General features: G+C 38.7%; 1 pseudogene; it reads left to right on the top strand.

Moving 5' to 3' along the window:
- Nucleotides 1-14,528: 14,528 nt before the first annotated feature.
- LOC124971058 (60S ribosomal protein L14-like) lies at nt 14,529-15,197 on the top strand (annotated as a pseudogene).
- Nucleotides 15,198-20,344: the final 5,147 nt, after the last annotated feature.

Below are 20,344 nucleotides of genomic sequence, written 5' to 3'. Positions count from 1 at the left end.
CCATTCAAATACAGTATAATGCCTCACAAAATATATATTATGTTAAATGTGAAAACCATGCTGCAGCACTGTATTAATCAAACCATATAGCAGAACCCAGAACAAACTCTTAAGATTCTTAAAAGGCCAGTAGCTACCTGGCTTCCTATAAAAGTGAAAAAAAAATGGCAGAAAATACCTTCAGTAACTTTCATGCAGGAGTCACTAAGACATTTAAAGCACTGGACTAAATGATTTATCAGATTATTAATAGCTGATATTGTTGGTTTTTGTGGCACCATTGCCTCTGCCTCTATGGTGGCCGTAGCCTTCAAACAAGAGGTCCAAAGAACATATTACCTTCAGCAATTTCATAAAAACTATAATGAAACCTAGCAAACTCAAGTACATATTGAACAGGAAATTCTGAGTGAGGTCCAGCAACTAAAGATTCTGTTATATGGCTAAGTGAACAAATACAAGACTTACAGTAGATTCAGAGACTTCAATGCCATTATAATATTACTCACTTTTGTGTTATTAGATTTCCATACAATTCCACTGAGATTTAAAAGCAGAGTGTACACAATAATCTAATGGGACTTGATAATTTTCATAATGTTTCCTTAGATGTGTTAAAAACAATCTCAGATCCTGGTCATAGTTAATGCCAAATCCCCTAGTTTGATAATGAAGAAATTTGGGGAAGTGTAGCTGAATGTATTTCTTCCTTTAACCCTTTTAGGGGCTTTTCTACAATTTTAAATGGATTATTAGTCTTAACTATACTGTTAATGGTATCCCTGTCCTTGTTTTGCATAATTTGTCAAGCACGATGGAAATGACTAAACCACCAGGAGAATATAATTCCTAGGGTAATCAATCATGCTTGCTACACTGGAAAGAAACCAGACCCCCTGAAAACATGCAAAGAACATCCCAAATCTGAATGGGTCTTAATTAAGAATAAGTCCTTAGTTATATTACATGCCAAAGTCATTTTCTTAGCACTAACAAATAAGTTAATCTTCACCTTTCATGTTAGTATTATTCTTATAACACTAGTAAGTTAATTGATTTTCATTCTATATGCTACAATTATTTCCCCTAACCAACAAAACCAGTTAATCTTCACAAATTCTTATAATGTTTTTTCTTTTCCCTACTTTAGTTTTAATTTCTTAATAAATAATCAGCTCAACAACAATATCTGGGAAACATCTCAGGGCTTCTCTCCTTCTGTCACTCTGATCTTCTGGAGCAACATAAAGAGAACTGATGTTAATCAAAATGGTTTCAGAACTTACCTCACACATCCCCCTCTGCATGACACCTATATTCAAATTTTAGGACTCTAAAAGGAAGCCCCCTTTCCTATGTTGCCCCCTCCCAGTGAAGCCAGAATTAAAGACAGGCAGTTAGGATAGATATGTGAATGGGTCAAATGGAGAAAATGGAAGCCGGTTTGAATTCTGGAAATTGGAGACCGCCCTTGGGGGATTGGAATATTGATGTCTCCAGAGTCCTCTGATTACCAAGATTATTGGCCTTTACTACCCCTTCCAAAATGTTGCAGAAAGTGAGTTGTTAATCAATGCCCCCTGGGCTGCTTCCTGCCTGAATCACTTCAATTGGTCCTTCCCCCTGATCATCTGCTTCTCACATTTTGGCCATTCCACCAGCATCTCCTAGGAAGGAGAGAAATAAAGAGGGAGAGAGTAGGATAACAGAGGAAACTTTAGTCTATAAAAGCTGCAGGAGGCTGAGGATATAGCTCAGTTGGTAGAGGGCTTGCCTTGCAAGCATAAGGCTCTGGGTTCAATCTCCAGTGCCACAAATAAAAAAAGAAAAAGAAAGAAAGAAAGATACAGGGTGCTTTTACTATCTTGGGAGAGGAGGATACTAACCAAGGCCTCCTTCTCTCTTCTGGGAGAAATCTGTGTTACTACTTTTAAATAAAACCTGCTTTATATGCTTAACTCAGTCTGCTTAGCTAATGTTCAAACTTCAACATTTGAGGAAGCAAAATTCATCAACAATAACCAGCAGTATCACCAGCACAAAACTAGAGACCTCAATGTCCAATTTTCCCCTTCCTTTCAGAGTCTAAAATTTGGATTTAAAAAAAAAAAAAAAAAAAAGACCAGAATGGTGAGACCTGAGAAAAGGGAATGAAAAAGAAAGCCATATATTGAAAGCTTTCCCAGTTCATTTTTCCCAATGACACAACAATCCCTAGAAAAGAAGCCAAAGAATAAATCCTTTCCCAGCAATACAATGGGCGACCCTGAAGGGAAAGACGTAAACACTGATAGTTGATGCCAGACCCTCCACTCTTCTCCAAATAAAAATATTGCCCAATACAAAATTTCAAATTCTCAAAAACCTATTTCCTGAGTGCCCAAGCTGACTGCTGATCCCAGACCCCTCCAGTTTTGTCCAGTAAAATAGATCCCAAATTTCTGAGTGTCCAAGCTGACATGCTCATTAAGTCACCTCTCAGAATAACCTGTATAAACCTAGTCCTCTCCTTTTTTCAGTGGCTCATTTTCCACTAAGAAAGTGGGTTCATCAGAGGCATGAAACTCTGTTTCTGTATAAACAGATGATTCATGAAGTTTGCAACCATCTGGCCTGGTCTTTTTATGCTAACAGAATCAACTGTGTTTCGTGTTTTTTTTTTTTTTTTTGGTATTGCTGTTTCCTTTGTTTCTTTGTTGTAGGTTCCCAGGAATCCAACCAAGGACCTCTGGCATGCTCAACAGTTTGTACATGCTCTATCATGACTGAACTGATCCCCAACCCCTGGCCATCATGTTTTTTTTTTTTTTTTTTTTTTTTCTTCTATAGACATCTAGCTCTGGCTGAGGAAGAAATGGAGCAGTTATCCAAGCATCGGGGCAAAAGGAGGGATGGGGTTTCTTTCTGGTCCTTTCTTTTTTTTGTTGTTGCTGTTACTGGGCATTGAACACAGGGACACTTTGCCACTGAGCCACATTCCCAGTCCTTTTTATTTTTTACTTTGAGATGAGGTCTCACTAAGTTGCATGGGGCCACATTAAATTGCTGAGGATGGTCTTGAACTTGCAGATCTTCCTAACTTCCTTAGCCTTCCAACTCCCTGGGAAAATAGGCAGACATAGGCCACCATGCTTGGTTTGGTCTTTTCTTTTTTTCTTTTCTTTTTTTTTTTTTTCTTAGATGCTGTGCTCGAAGCAATGAGTGGGGAGACACTCTTTCACCCTTGTTATCTGATCAAGTTTCTCAACCTCAACCATGCCCCAGATGATGTCTCTGGTGGCTCTCCCCTGCCTTTGGCAAAGAATCCTAATTCCATTCTGTCATTTAAATCAGAATCCACCCTTACCTCCAGGCCCAGCCCATCCCACATCCCCAGAAGTTGTCCCTGTACCTGTCACTACCAGATGTCAAGAATAAAACACACCTGGGCAGGGGTTGTGGCTCAGTTGTACAGCACTTGCCTCACATGTGTGAGGCACTGGGTTCTATTCTCAGCACCACATATAAATAGATGTATAAAATAAAGGCCTATCAGCAAATAAATTTAAAAAAAGAATAAAACACTTCTCCCCTGAGACAGTGGAATGATAGTTCTTAGGGCCTGGGTGAGGTTGAAAGAGAAATAAACAAATAGGACAAAATGATTTTTTTCTTTAATTTTGTTTTTGATGGAACCCAGGGGCACTTGAGCACAGAGCCACATCCCCAGCCCTATTTACTTATTTATTTATTTATTTATTTTTATTAATTTATTTACTTAGGGTCTCACTAAGTTGCTGAGGTTAACTGAACTACTGAGTTCCTTCCTCAGCCTCTTGAGTTGCTGTGCCACCATGGCACCCATGACAGACATGTGTTGCTATTCCTGGCTGCACATATATCAAATATTTATAATAATGATGCTTTCTCTAGTAAACATCAGGCTTCAATAGGCCATATGTAAAATGAGCCTAGCCTTAGTATTTTACTAGGCAATCTACAGCAAATGTTTAATATAAACACATTGGGTGCATATGAGATTCAAGAAAATGATGATTCATTGGTTTATTTGATTTATTCTTCTTAAAGAAAATACAACTGTATAAGTGAAACAATTTGTGCTGCTGTCTGAGTGAAGTAGAAAAAAATTAAAAACCACAAACGAGATAATTTTGAGATTTTGAATTTAGGTAACACAAATCTGGTGCATGTTACATGACAGATGTGCACAGAACACACACACTCTTCTTTAAATCTACTAATTCTAAAATCTAAGTCAAATGGCAAATTAATTTTAGGTAAAATACATGCACAACAAGGGTGGAAAATAAAACTTCCTAAAAAAAATGTAGCTTCCTATGTTGAGATATTTCAGTGTTGTGAGGACAGGAAAATCATCATAGATGTGAATGTCAGCGATGGTGGTTCCATATGTTTTGTTTTTTTTTTTGGGGTGCTGGGGATCAAACCCAGGGCCTTATGCTTACAAGGCAAGCACTCTACCGACTGAGCTATCTCCCCACCCCCTATATGGTGTTTTTGTTGTTATTTGTTTGGGACTTCTTGTTGGCAGTGTGGGGTGACGGCAGCAAACCAAGTGCTTCCAGTTTGTTGGGCAAATGCTCTACCACTGAGCTTTACCCACAGTCCTATGGAATGTGTGTTTGCTGGGGTTGCAACTCAGCAGTGGAACACTTGCTTGACGTGTGAGGCACTGGGTTTGATTCTTAGCACATTTAAAGATAAATAAAACAAAGTTATTGTATTGACTACAACCCAAAAAAAGAAAAAAAATTCAAAAGGACTGAGGTTGTAGCTCACTGGTAGAGTTCTTGCCTATATGTGAGGAACTGGGTTCAATCCTCAGCCCTGTAATATAAAGCCGATACCCCGCCTCCCAACCACTTGTCAATCTGCGCTCTGCCTGCCTCTTACATTACACGAATTTCCAGCTTACGCCGCCGCCATTTTCCTGCTTCCCATGTTACGTCCTAACATGCTAGATAGCTATTAGTTCATCAGTCAGCTTGCAAGTATTCTCCTCCGCTACTAGTTCCTTCCAGCCAGGGAGATTCCAATATCTGGGAGAAGCACACATGCCATCTTCTCTTTTTTCCTTTCTTTTCACCCTGAGCGGACATGTTAGTCGTCCGCATAATAAAGTCTCTTGCGTGAGACCTCTTGTCTGCGGTGCATTTTTCTGGGAGCTATTGGCAAGCCGAGCGAGCTGGCTGCAGTTCAGCAGGATCGCGCAGCGGTGGCTATCGCCGCAGGTCCCAAACTGCCTTACAAGCACCTCATGAAAATAATTTTTAAAAAGTATAAAGAAATATAACATTAAAAAATCTTTTAAAAATTAAAGAAATGACACTTTGTAAGGATGGAAGGAAAACCATAAAGTGAGTACCTTCTGCAACTCAAGGAGTCTTGAGGTATGCCTTCTCAAAATATGCTCAGATTATTAATTATCTGAAGCTGCAATCACTGGAGCAAGTGTAAATTTAAAAAGAGCCATAGGACTAGGAATATAGCTCAGTGGCAGAGCACTTCCCTAAAGTACACCAAGCCCTGAGTTGAATCCCCAGTACTAGAAGGAGAAGGAACGACTGTGAGAAACAATTAAAGAAAAAGAGCCATTTGTCATGCTCCCTTTTTCCTACACATGGCAAGTCATGAACAGGATGTCCCTCATGTAACCAAGAACCTTGATCTATATCTTTCTCTCTCTCCCTCTCTCTCTCTCTTCACTCACACATATTCTCATGTTGAGGCAAGAGAAAGGGTTAAAATGGACAGACAGTAAACTAGGCTTCTAGAGTGCAGTTCTTTCTGCAGTAGAAGTGAGACATTGCAGGAAATCTAGCCTCAACAAGGTTAGGTCAACTCTGATGTAAGGGGAGGGAGAGAACTAAATGATAGTGATGATACTGCCAGTTTCCAGTGATGTGCTCTGCTTCCTCAAATCTTGAACTTTGAATATTAGAGAAGTCCACTGAGGCAAGTGTAGAAAGCAGGTTTTAAAAATGTAAAACAGACTTGTCCCTGGAGGGATATATCTTGTGTCCTGGTATTCCAAGAAGCGAGATCATCTTACCCCTTTTATACATTTTAGATTTGCTTTATTCTCTGTCTTCTTTCCCCTTATCTCTCTCCTTCCTGCATACATGACTAGGCCCAGGAGATGACAGAGGGATGGCCAAAAAGTGAGAAGCAGATGGGCTGCGGAAAGGGCCAAATGGAGTGATTCAGGCAGGTAGCAGTCCAGGAGGCATTAGTTAGATGCTCCTCATCTTCTCAGCAGGTTCTTCATTAACAACCTTCTGGGAGGGGCAGTATAGTCACATAATCTTGGTAATCAAAGGGCTCTGGAGGCAGTAACATTCCAATCTCCCAGGGGCAAGGGCAGTTACCAACTTCCCAGACACAAACCAACCTCCTTTACAAAATCTGACCTGATTACTATTTATCTACACTGACTGCCTGTCTTTAGTTCTTGATTCAGTTAAGTATCTGCTGCCTTGGTACCCAGACATCGACCAAAAATGGGGATGACAATAACCTGACAATGTGAACTGATTTCCTCTGTCACCTAACAATACAGTGGGTGGATGAAGAGCTCCTGGATGCTGAGTGCCTTACCTGGGATTGGGTAGAGGGCTAGCTCTCTTGACTCTGTAAATCCATACAAACCCCTACGGGATTGGTGGATTGACAGATCAATCATCACTCCCTGGGGTCCCTCTTTTGGAGTCTTTCCCTCTTTGGGAGGACTAACCTTTCTATTATGCTAATAAATACTGTTAATTTGTTTTTACCCTTGTGCCCCTGGATTTCATTTTTCAAATTTGTGAAACAAAGCACCCAAACCCACGCTCCATGCTACAACATTGAATTCTTAATAAAGTACCTACAAAGTGCCCTTCTAGTCAGAACCTCTAAAGGTGAGGACTTCTGCTGATGACTAAAAGTTTTGGTTTCTGTTTAATCTGTCACTGGCAGAAATGTCTGTTTGTTTTCACCTCTTTTCTAAAAATGGGAGGTATAAATGGAGCTACATACTCAGAAAGAAATACTTTATTCAGATAATTTAAAGATAACCCACTCTACATTCAGAAAGTGAAATCTATATTTTTCTCTGAAGTAAACATCTGCTCCCTAATGCCAAGTTCAAGTAAAAAAAGATAAAATGCTGGAAAAAGTAAGTAACAACTTGGGCAGTTGCTCTGAAAATCATTTTCCATGTATTTTTTAAATTATAAAGTATTTTGTAGGAAAGAATGAAATCTTTTAACACCTTAAAAAAGATTAAAGTTTTATAAACAAAAAAAGAAAGATGATAAAAATGGGGGCTGGGAAGAAAAGCTTAGTGGGAGATGATTTGCCTTGGTCTACATAGGCCTGAGACCTTCCCTGGGTTTAATCTCTGGGGTATGGGGGAGATAAAATAAAGGCAAAGACTGAGGATGTGTGTACCAGTGATCTACAGTATTTATGGAGTATGCACAAGGCCCTTAATTTCTTCTTTAGCACAGCATCATAAAAGAAAGCTTTCAGTCTTTTTTTTTGTTGTTGTTGTTGTTGTTTTTTTTTTTTTTTTTTTTTTTTTTGCTATGGTGACAAAAAGATCTGACCAGAACATTTGTAGATGAGAAAAATTTTATTTGAGGGCTCACAATTTCAGAGGTTTTTAGTCCATAGAAGGCTGGCTCCATTCTTCAGGGCCCCACATGAAGACTGAAATCATTGTGGGAGAGTGTGACAGAGGAAATCAGTTCACATCATGGTTCTCAGAAAGGAGAAAGAGAGGGAGAGAGAGAAGAAGAGGGAGAGGGAGAGGAAGAGGGAGAGAGGCAGGAAGGGAGGGAGGGAGGGAGAGACAGAGAGAGAATTCACTTGCCACATAAAATTAAACACACAAAACCATACCCCAATTTCCAACTCTTCCAGCTACACCATTTCAGAAATTCCTCTCAGATCAATTCACTGATTGGGTTAAGACCCTCACAGCACAATCACCTCTCCTCTGAACCTAACATTCTAGCATTGTCTCACATGTGAGCTTTGGGGCACACCTCATATTCCAAACATAACAAAATAAAGAAAGAGAAGCAAAAATAAAATAAAAAAGGCAATAAAATCTTATGGATAGGTGAGGTGCTTGAGATTGCAAAGGCCTTACTATTCTGGCAAATCAAGTGATCACAAAGACAAAAATACACTTCTGGAAGGTGTTTAAAGTCTATCTGTCTCAGAGTGCCTATGGCAACTGCAATATATATATGTATGTGTGTGTGTGTGTGTGTGTGCGTGTGTGTGTGTGTGTGTGTGTAATTCAGGAAACTAAAAAGGACCCTCCCCCCACAATAAAAGGAAATCAAGATAGGTATTACCCTACCCGAGGCATTCAATAGATCAATATGTCTAGCCAAACTCCTTTCTGAAGTTTTTTTCCCCCTGGGAGGAATGAACCCAGGGGTGCTGTAGTACTGATCTACATATATACCCAGACCTTTTATTTTTGATTGTGATACAGGGTCTCCCTAAATTTCTGAGGCTGGTCTTGAACTTGTGATACATTGTTTCAGTCTCCCCATTTACTGGGATGACAGGCCTGCACCATCACACTGGAGTCTCCAAACTCCTTTCTGATAAAAATTATATAGTATTTATTTCCTGTGTTTCCTTCTAAAACTCTTGCTGCTGGAGACCAGAACCCAAGGTCTCACACAGGCTCAGTCTGAGTTCTTCCACTGACTGCTTTCTGCTCCCAGCCCTCCTCTGTCTCTTTGAGATAAAAACTCACCCCCTCTCCCATTTTTAACCTAATAAATGACTTGTTTGAAAATGAATAATTTACAGGGTGTGGTTCTCAGTGGAGGTTGTGGAGAGGAGAGAAAAAGGTTAAAAGTATATGTGTGTCCCAGAATGAACCCAATAATCAGATGTTTTAGAGGGTTTTTACAGGAGTCCAATGTTAAGTCACTTTGATTAAAAACTGACACTTGGGCTATTTCTGAGGCCTCTGCTTTCTCTACTGGATCCCCATCACCTTTGTAAGTTACAAAATTTCTGTACCTGTCTCATGACTGATTTTTTTTTTTTTTTTGAAGTAGAACCCAGGGCCTCCTGCTGACTAGGCAAACACTACCACTGAGCTCCATCCCCAGTCCTTGTGACTACAATTTTAAAACAAACAACAATGACAAAATCTTTATTTCCATCTGTCTGTATTCTCACCTGTATGCATATGTTTGTGGTATGCTTTGACAGCACATATATTTTAGATGTGTTTGTAAATTGTCTACATCCTACCAAGTTTTATGGAAAATAATATTCCTACAACACATCTCCCCAAGAAAAATGGAGGGAGAGTGTGGCTAGGAAGGAGGGAAGGGAAATCAGCCAAACATTAAACCTCTCCCCGCACACCCTTTGCCAATAACAATGGGCCTTGAGGGGATAAAGCAAACTTTCATCCTTTCCCAGGTTTATCCCCAGCATCTTCACCAAATGCAAATATTTACCCCTTCCCAATCCCAGTGCATCTTGAAGAAAGGAGGCAAATACTGAAATTCTGGGCCCTGGAATTTGACCTTCCCCCATTGCAAATTAGCCCTAAATGAAGGCACAACAAATATTAAAACTCTGGGAAACAGTGAATGGGTGGGGGTGGACAATGGGCAAAATTTGAGTAATCACCCCTTAGGATCTGGACTCTCATTTACCCAGATAATGAGTTTCAAACTTTACAACTACCTTCCTAAGTTAAAGTTTTAACTTGTACAACTAACCCTGACTGTCCAAACTGTGTGTCCACAGTCTCCAGTGAAACTATAAAAACCTAGACTCCTTCTGTAACTGGGGTGGAGGGGGCGACTCCTTACCCAGAAAATAAGTCCTCCAATGGCTGATCAATGGACTTCACAGCAAAATGAAGGAAAACTTGCTGATCTGAGAGGTCTGCTTCCTGTATCCTGCCTCTGTCATTTGTGGACCATGAGCTTACACCTAGCATGCTCACTGAAGGGTTATGAAAATAATATTCCTGCAAGACAGCCTAGGAAAAAATGGAGGGACAGTGTGGCTTGGGAGGAGGGAGAGGAATTTAGTCAAAATTAAACCTCTTCCAGTATATCCTTTCCAAGTAACAATGGGCCCTAAGGAAAAAAGAAAACTTTTATCCCTCCTGGGTTTATCCCCAGCGTCTCCATCAAAGCAAACACTCACCCCTTCCCAATCACAATGGGTCTAGAAGGGAGGAGGTGAATACTGAAATGCTGGGTCTTGGACTTTTACCCTTTCTCATTGCCAATCAGTCCTGGAAGGAGAAAAGCAAATAATAAAGCTCTAGAAAAAATGGATCCCAGAGAAAGATGAGCAGTGAATTCCTAGTTCTGAGTTTTTCCCAGGGACAATGCATTTCAAAGATTTTACAACAGCCTTCCTGAGTTAAAATTATAACCTGCACCATTAGGTCCCTGACTCTCTGACTAGCACATCTGCTGTCTCCAGATTAATTGACCCTCATTGCAAACTGTAAAACTCAGACTCCTTCTATAACCTTGGGGGCATTTCCATATCCAGAGAATGAACCCTCCCTTGCCTGACTGATGGACTTTGCTGCAGAATAAAGAAAAGCTTGCTGATCCACTTGAGGTCTGCTTCCATCCTGGTTATTTGTATTTTTATTTTGGTGACAAAACTGTATTGGTTATTTCTGCTTACACTCACAGATTGAAAACTTGATGTTTCTACAGTGTATGCACTTTCAGTAAACTTTTGTAAATAGGAATAATAATAAAATAGTATTAGTGTTCTCAGCAGGGTGTGGTGATTTATACCTGTGAGGAGCATTGAAAGTTTAAGGCCAGCCTCAGCAACTTAGTAAGACCCTGTCTCAAAATAAAAAGAGCTGGAATGTAGCTAAAAGGTAAAGTGCCCCCAGGTTGAATACCCAGTCCCCCTCCAAAGAGTATTAGTGTTCTCAAAGTAAATGTTTCGTGTGTGTGTGTGTGTGTGTGTGTGTGTGTGTGTGTGTACGCACATGTGAGTGTCAGAGTTGCCTAGGATCACCCCAGGGACTCAACATGAAATAGTGACATACTCTGCCACTGAGCTATAACACTTTGCCCTGGTCAGATTTATAAACATTAAATACCATACAGCATATAGACATACAACTTTTCTCTTAGTTGTTCAAAGTTACTAAAGTTGGGAGGTTTTTAACTAAAAATAAGAAAATCAAATCAAATCAAATGGATATAACTGCAAGGAGTTAATAAATTTACTATAATTATGCTTCAGAGTCACACATTTTGAGAGCTACATACTTAGTCTGAGTAAACTAAGTGAAATGATGAATATTCAGGGACTACCTATGTCACTTTCAAATAAGTTCAAGTAGTAAAATTATAAACCCAAAAGTGAATGAGATGGTGAAGACCTCATGAATTCAGCCAAAGCTTTATTCAGCAGTGAGGTCAGGAGTCAGATGGCTCACTTTCTGGGCAGAAAGCTGTTTCAGATTAGAGGGGAGGTATGGGTTTGTATATGTTACATTGGGGGTGTCTTAGTTTTTCAAAATTTTAACAAGTCATGGCCCACTTGTTGCAAGCATCTGGCACTTATTTCTTTGGGGCAATCCAGTGTTTTACAGGACATAGATAGAAGGTTCAGTGTTCAGAGTCCAGTACTCATCTGACTTTCATAGGTCAATATATTGCCATGGGGACAAGATCAATAGGTTCCATCAGCATGTATTTACTCTCACTGATAAAAATGCAACAAGGAAAGGAAATGAGCTTGTACAGCTTCCAAGTGGTGGGATTCAGGGTAGAGCTTAGGGATGCTTGGACTCTTACCCCAAGAACTATGGCTAATGCTATCCAAAATACAAAGTCCCCAAAGATAAAGGTGACTGGAGGTTACAAAGGGTAACACAGTCTGACCCCCAGACAGTCTGAGACCAGAAGAGACAGGCCCATGAGAAAAATAATTTAGGAGCCCATGACAGCACTGGACAGGCAAAGACAACTTAGAAGAAAGTAGGCTCAAGTGAGTTGCATGTTCACTGGGGATGGCAGGTTGCCTGGATGGGCAGAAAGGTAGCAAAAGGAGAAAGGTTCCAGGAAGAAAGTCGGTTGGCCTGTCATAGAACACCACATTTTCTGCCCTTTATAGTATCTATGACTGTGCCCCAATCCCAAGGCTGGTCTTCAGTCTTTTCACTCTCCCAGAAATCACCAAAATTCAATATACAAGGGGTATGCAGTTGATGTCTGCTAAATGTATGAGTTAGTTTCAAGCAACTAATCTTCACCACAGAAGACTTTTGTGGCTACCTTAATCTGATTTTGTTAAATGTTTAATCAAAACCCACATTATTTAAGTTTCATGTCTTGTTATTTCAGTGTACTGAAATGTTGCTAAGATGTTGGTCTGCTTTTCTCTCTCCTCTCAGACACACACACAAACACACACACACACACACACACACACACACCTTACTGTTGAATGTCCAATGAATTTTCAGGTTTCTATGCAGTAACTTCTCCAAAGTCCTATTCTACTATGAATGCTGTGATTTTTTTTTTTTTACCAAGTTGTCAGACTATCCAACTTCAGCTGCCCATTATACTAAAGGTCAGACGAGTAAAGTCCTTGGTTTCTCAGAAATCAAGTCTGTATGAATAGAAAAAAAACCCAAATTCCAGATTCCCCACAATTTTCCTAAAAGACATGTGGCCAGAGCAGTGGCATGGGGTGGAAAAGAGTTTCCCAGTCAGTTCGGGTTCTGCCACCAAAGAACAAGGATTCTTCTAGAAAGAATCATATCACAAGATTCTATGTGTGGGTATGTATGTATGAATATACACCTCAAAACTACACGTATGATGTAAATTACTCCCCTGCACAATGTTTGTGTATTTTGTATTTGTGTTACTTATATAAAAATAAACGGAAAAAAAAAAAAAAAACAACATACCTGTAATCCCAGGAGCTTGACTTTGGAGACAGAGGCAGGAAGACTGCAAGTTTAATGCCAGTCTCAGCAACTTAATAAGGCCCTAAGCAAGACCCTGTCACAAAAAATAGAACATGCTGTGGATGTGGCTCAGTGGTTATGCACTGCAGGCTCAGTCCCTGGTACCAAAATAAATAAATTAAAAGGGAAAATAGAGGAATAAACTAAGACACTGCTCAACAAACTACAGTGTGTGGCATTTACCTGTACTTTGATCCAAGCCAACTGTTAAACATAAAGGTACAATAGTAAATAAAATGCAAATAATGAGAAAGTTTTATCCTTTATGGCTACATGTTGAAACTGTCAACCATGCAATCCAGAGGTAGTGATAGTTACTGAAGTAGGGGATCAGGTACATGGAAATGTATCTCACCATGCTTTCATGTATGTTTGAAAATTTAGGTGATAAAAAATAAAGCAACAAACAAAGAAACAGCTCAGAATGCAGCCATGTCTACAGAAGGATTGGTCCAGGGCATCCTGGGAGAGATGACTACTCCAGAATTCCAAGTAAGCAGGATTGACCATGTCCAAGTAATGGATTTGTAGTCAAAATGCCTGGGTCCTACCCTGGTCCTGTTCTTTCTAGCTGAGTGACCTCAGACTGGTGACACATCGCACTGAAGCTCAGTTTCTTATCTATGCATGGGGACATTCCACCCAGCCCACGTGTTTGAAAGGCTCTGTGAACTACAAATACTGGTGTTATAGGTGCTATCAGTTACATAAACTGTGTAAGCATACTGTGACAGAAGCTATGATTCAAGCATTGACAAGGAGTGTTGTTGGCTTGATTAGAATACAACTCAGTCACTCCATAGAAACAGTGAACCTGGGAAAACAGTTCCTTATCCAGCAAACATGGGGAAATTCCAAGGACACTGCAGATGATGAGCTGCAATGAGATTTACACAGAATAATTTCAGCTGAGAAGAGAAGAAATCATAAGACACGGTTGTAAGACTTTGCCTACTGAAGAAAATATTTATTACATCCAAGGAAAGATATCATGAGCTCACAGCTTGCCTCCTCAGAGCACTGTGAACAGGTCAACATAACCAACAAAGCTTTGAAGTTAGACTTTGGGCTCTCTACCTTGGGTTCATCACTGGGCAAAAAATGTCTCACCGAGTATCTCATCATATATAAACCGAGAAACACCATCACTGGCAGAATGGTCTAGAGGTTAGGACATGAAGACATTAGGGTGTTGGAACCACCCCTAACATAGAGAAGGTGCTCAAGGCCAGAGCTGTCCCCATCAATACATGGCTATGTTTTAGGTACCTACCCCATGTATCATGTCAGGAAGTATATGATGATGTCACTCAGTCCTATTACTAGGGATGCTACTCTTGATTCCTTGCTTATGAGGCAAAGTAGACTTCTAGGTAGATACCATCATATCAGGAATAAAGAAGGCCATTTAGGGAGAAATGATTCATAAAAGTACATAATAATCTTAAACATTATGCTCCTAAAAATTGCCAAATATAGCTTCTTCTTGCCCAGCCCCACCGACATGGTTTTCAGGCATTTTGTGGAGGTTGGCCAGGTAGCCTATGTCTCCTTTGGGCCTCATGCTGGAAAGCTGGTTGCATTGTAGATTTTGTTGTTCAGAACAGGGCTTTGGTTGATGGACCTTGCACTCAGATAAGGAGACAGGCCATGCCTTTCAAATGTGTGCAGTTCACTGATTTAATCCTCAAGTTCCCTCACAGTGCCTGCCAGAAGTGTGTTCGACAAGACTGGCAGAAGGCAGATGTCAATACAAAATGGGCAGCCACAAGATGGGCCGAGAAGATTGATGCCAGAGAAAGGAAAGCAAGATGACTGATTTTGATCATTATAAAGTTATGAAGGCAAAAAAAAAAAATGAGGAACAGAATAATCAAGAATAAAGTTAAGAAGCTTCAGAGGGCAGCTATCTTGAAAGCTTCTCCCAAAAAAGCACCTGTTGCTAAGGCTGCAGTTGCAGCTGCAGCAGCAGCAGCTGGCTGCCACTAAAGCTAAAATTCCAGCAAAAAAGATGACTGCAACAGGCAAGAAGGCTCCAGCCCAAAAGGCTCCTGCCCAGAAAGCCTCAGGCCAGAAGGCAGCGCCACCTCCAAAAGCTCAGAAGGGTCAGAAAACTCCAGCCCAAAAAGCACCTGCTCCAAAGGCATCTGGAAAGAAAGCATAAGAAACTGTTAAAAAAAGGAATAAAGGTTCTTTTGACATGTTTAAAAAAAAAAAAGAGTGCCAAATATATAAGGGAAAAATCTGATTAAAATGAAGACAAAAAATACACAATTATTGTTAAATATCTAAAAATTTCTCTCAATTTGTAGAGCACTCCACCAAAACAGCAGGGCAATTTTCATTGGTTTCCAGGGTGCAAGGAAGACTACTATTAAGATAAAACCTTAGTCTGAGCCACAAAACAACTATCAATAAAATTAAAATTTTCTAATTATACAAACTATGTTTCCTGATCACAATAGAATACATTTAGAAAGTTTTAAGCATACAAATAAGAAAAGATTTTGAACAAGTTTAGGACTACAAATTCAACAACTTTGATAAAATAGACATTTCTTTAAAAACAAGAAATAGTAAAGCTTATATGAGAAAAAAATAACCTGAAGTGACCTATATCTATTAAAGAATTTGAATTGACTGAAACATTCCCATTAAGTCTAGGCTCAAGTGGGTTCACTAGTGAACTCTAACAGATCATTTTTTTCACTGGACTGTGAATTAAACCCAGAACATGACATATGGTAGACAAGGGCTGCACACTGAGTTTCACCCTTCAGTTTTTTTTTTTTTTTTGGTGTGTGTGTGTGTGTGTGTGTGTGTTTCCTGGTACCAGGGATTGAACCCAAGTGCTATAAACCACTGGGCCCATCTCCAGCCATTGTTTTATAATATTTTTATTTATGGACAGGGTCTTCCTAGTGGCAAAGGCTGGCTTTGAACTCACTTTCTTCCTGCCTTAACCTCCCAAGTCGCTGGGATTATAGGAGTGTGCCTGGCCCTAGCTGTCACTAAATTGCTGAGTCTGACCTTAAACTTGCAATTCTCCTGTTCTTAGTCTCCTGAGATTATAGATGTACACCAGTGTTCCAAATTTTGCCAAATGTTTAAGAAAGAAATAATGCTAACTTTACACAGTGTTGCAGAAAATTGAAGATGAGGCAATATTTCTGTCCTCATCCTATGTGACCACTGTTATTTAAAATTTATTTAAAAAGTCAAAGACATCACAAAATTAAACTATAGAGCAATATATCTCAAGAAGTCATGCAAAACCTCTAATTTTTTTAAATAAAATGATCATGGAAATATAAAATATAGACAAAACATTTCTGATTTATTTCTTATAATTTCACATGAGTCACTACCTATTTCAAAACCAAGTATTTTTTAAAAACAAATAATGTCATTATCAAATGTTTGGAAATACTGGAGCTTTCAATCCAAGTAAAATACATTTTAAACATAAAAACTATAACATCATCACTTTGTTCTTTCATTTGATCTGTATTTCCTAAACCTTTAATAAGTAGAATTTTTTTAACTTATGAATGATTAAAATTTAGAATAAAAGGACAAATTCTGCAAATAGAAAGTTATACAAAAAATTAAAAATTAATATTACTGCAAAATTATTTTAAATCAATTGTACCTCTCTATCATAGCAATTGCTGGGCACAGTGGCACACACCTGTAATTCCAGCAGCGTGGGAGGCTGAGGCAGGATGATGACCTCAAAGCCATCCTCAGAAAACATGAGGTGCTAAGTAACTCAGTGAGACCCTGTCTCTAAATAAAATACAAAATAGTACTGGGTATGTGGCTCAGTGATTGAATACCTCTGAGTTCAATCACTGGTATACTCCCTTCCCCAAACTTACATATATCATAGGAATAAATATCAGAAATAATTTTTTGGTAGTTCTGAGGATCAAATCCAGAGCTAATCACAATCCCAGGCCCCCTTAATTTTATTTTTGGGACAGGGTCTGGCTAAATTTTCCAGGCTGGCTTTCAGTTCTGCCCTGCTCTCCTGGGTAGCTGGGATTATAGTCATGACTTTTTGCACCCAGCAGAAATTGAACTTTTAAAATAGCACCATTTACAATATACATCAAGAAGTTTGAGTGTTTATGAAAAAGTTTCAAAACCCATCAAAGAAATATTAATGTAACAACCTAGGATAGATTTAGAACTGCATGGACAGTCAGGGCAGGATGGTGAAGAAGGAAGCCAGAGGCAGGGCCAGATAGTAAGAGCCAAAAAGTGTCCCCCAATAAGGCCAAATTCCTAGCTGACATATGTGCCCATGGACACAGAAACCCAGGAGAAAGACTAAAATAGATGTATTGATATAGGGTCTCCAATGAGCAATAGTAAGGAGAGCGTAAAAGAAGAGAAGATAGAAAAAGGAGGAAGGCCCTAAACCTATGAAAAGATCAAGTCACTACTTTCCTATGTTTCAGGATCTGACTCTAGGGCCCCTTCTCATCTGAGAAGTCTGTTAATTTTTAATTTGCTCTTCAAAAAACCTGCTGCTTGCTTGGTATTTTTCTGTCCTGTTCAATTCTTTGCTGGGTAAAGACAACTAAGTCAATGACAACAAAAATCATCAGAAAATTTAGATAAAAATTATTCAAGGGCTAGTGTTATGGACTAGTGGTGGAGCACTTGCCTAGTATGCGTGAGTCATTGTGTTCAATTCTAAGCACTACATAAAAATAAAGTTACTAAAAAAGTATATAAGGCCTATACTATATCCTGAAAACTGTGCATAATACTTAAAGAAATTTAAAAGACCTAAAAATTTGAGAAATATGTCATGGTCATAGATAAAAATATTTGATATTTTTATACATCTCAAGTCTTCCTTATACTGGGTTGTAAATTTATTGTAACTCCAAACATAACCCCGTCAAACCTTTTTGTGGACACAGAAAATTTTAATCTAAAATGAACTAAAAGAGCAAAGAATACAGAAGAGTCAAAACAGCAGAAAAGAAGAAAGTTGGAGAAAGAACACTGTCCAGTTTCAAGCTTATTGCAAAACACAGCAAACAGCACAGTGTGCAAGGACAAAGAGACCAAGTGAAGATAGTGGAGGACCAAACAGAACCACACCTAAGTAAGTAGGTAAGTAAGCTTTGACAAACATGCCATGTCAATAGAAAAAGAAGAATCTTTTCCACAAATGGTGTGGGAACAACTGTGTAACCATATGCCAAGAAAAAAAAGCAGTCTCAAGCTTTGCTTCACACACTATGCCCAATTAAATGGTAATGATCATAGATCTAAATGTAAGTGTTAAAACTATAAAACCTTTCAAATAAGAGATAAAAATCATCAAGACCTTGGTTTTGGGTGACTTTTTATGTGAAATACAAAAAGTATGAACTACTAAGAAATAAGGGGACTGGGTGTACCTCAGTGATACAGCACTTGCCTAGCATGCATAAGGCCCTGGGCTCAATTCCCAGTACAAAGACATTTACAATAAATGGAAGGATTAACCATATACAAGGACTAGTGACAATATGGAACAGTTACAAATTTCTACACTCTGCTGAAAATGTAAAGTGATTATCTCTTTGACAAACAGCTTGGCAGACTCTTAAAGTATACACCAATCTCATGGGTAACATATTCTACTTCTGGGCATTAATCAAGAAAAATGCAGAGTTCTACACAAAGACCACAGAGAAATGTTTGCAACAACTGCATCGATGAGACCTAAATTCTGTATGTATATCAATGTGAATAAGTGCATGAATAAACAAAATTTTAATATACACAAAGAAATAATCAGTACTAAAATGGAAAAAAATGGATACACACATGTGAAACTTGAAAAGACACAGCAGTACTCTCTTGCAAACAAGAAGGCAATAAAGGGGGAGCAGGAAATTCTGGGGGGAATGGATACATTTATTATCCTGGATGTGCTGAAGATTCCTAAGGGCACAACCTAAATGTGTGCAATTTTTTATAAATCAATTATATCTCAATAAAGTATAAGGACAAATACATGTCAATTCATGTAGTACAAGTTTAACTAAAAAACAAGGGACCAAGGAACTAAAGGAAGATAACCACAAGAACAAAACAATTATTTCTAAAAAGTGAAAGATTTTTATATACAAACAAGTCACTGTGAGCACTAGAGGATGATAAAAAGCAATGATACAGAGCAGCATTTTCAAGGCAGATCCTGGGACACCAGAGCTGCTTCTAGGGTACTATAGGTTCAAAGCTGTTTTATTGTAGTAGCAAAATGCTATTTGCCTTTATTTATTCTAATTCTCTCAAGAGTATAGAGTTGACTTTTCCACAAGTTACATGATACAAGTTGAAAATAAAATGTATAAAGAGGGGAATCCAACTGTGTTCTAATTAACCAAACAGCAAGATTTGCAAAATTTTACAATACCACTCTTTCCATTGATTTTCTTGTTAAAAGTATATTTTACTAAAAATACTATGGGTGTTAACATGTAATATGTTTAAAATATTTTAAGTGAATGTAATCTAAATCCTCAGTTTTAATTCCTAACAGGGCAAATATTGAGAGATAACCTTAACATAAATTTAAACTCTTGGGATATTCAGTGTTGGATAAGGGCTATCCAACCTTCAATGACCTCTCCAGCAGGCCCCTTGAGAAGGACAATCGCACTGCTAAGTCATGGCCAACCACCCTGACAAAGGGTTCCCACATTCCATAGGGCTGTTCCTCCACATGTCAGATGCAGGTGTGGATGCTTCAGACCATGCCTGGGTCTTAAAAAGCTCAGCACAGGAATACAGACTCAAACTTTAGAAACAGGTATACCATCTAACACTGTCACACAAACCAACAATGATTTGCACTGTGTGTATCCTAGACGTTTTCATCTCATTTTTCTATATATGCATTTTTATTGTATTTTATGACTGTTGTTCTACAACAGTTTGGAAAAGTTTAAAAACTGTCCTTCACAATAGAACCATGGAGAAACAGTGAACTACATATGTTTCAATAAGTAACAAGTGGTATGATCCCTAAAGTAAAATTTTATGAGTAGAAATTAATTCTACTTCATTAACAACAATGAAGAGGGCTTCCTCTTTATATAAATTATTTCTAATTATCAATGCAATCATACGATGTGAATTGGCAATGATAAAGAAAACTATGCATACTTTTTTCAGTGAAGAACTTTTCCACCAGAGAAATGAAAATTTATACTCCATTTGAGTACAATAAATCAAAATGCATTCTGCTGTCATGTATAACTAAATAGAACAAATAATAAAAAGAAAAAATAAAGAACATTTCCATGT

Source organism: Sciurus carolinensis, chromosome 19 (genome assembly GCF_902686445.1).
Source record: "Sciurus carolinensis chromosome 19, mSciCar1.2, whole genome shotgun sequence".
Taxonomy (NCBI): Eukaryota; Metazoa; Chordata; class Mammalia; order Rodentia; family Sciuridae; genus Sciurus; species Sciurus carolinensis.
Note: the sequence above shows the minus strand (reverse complement) of the source record. Positions and strands in the feature narration are given on the sequence as shown.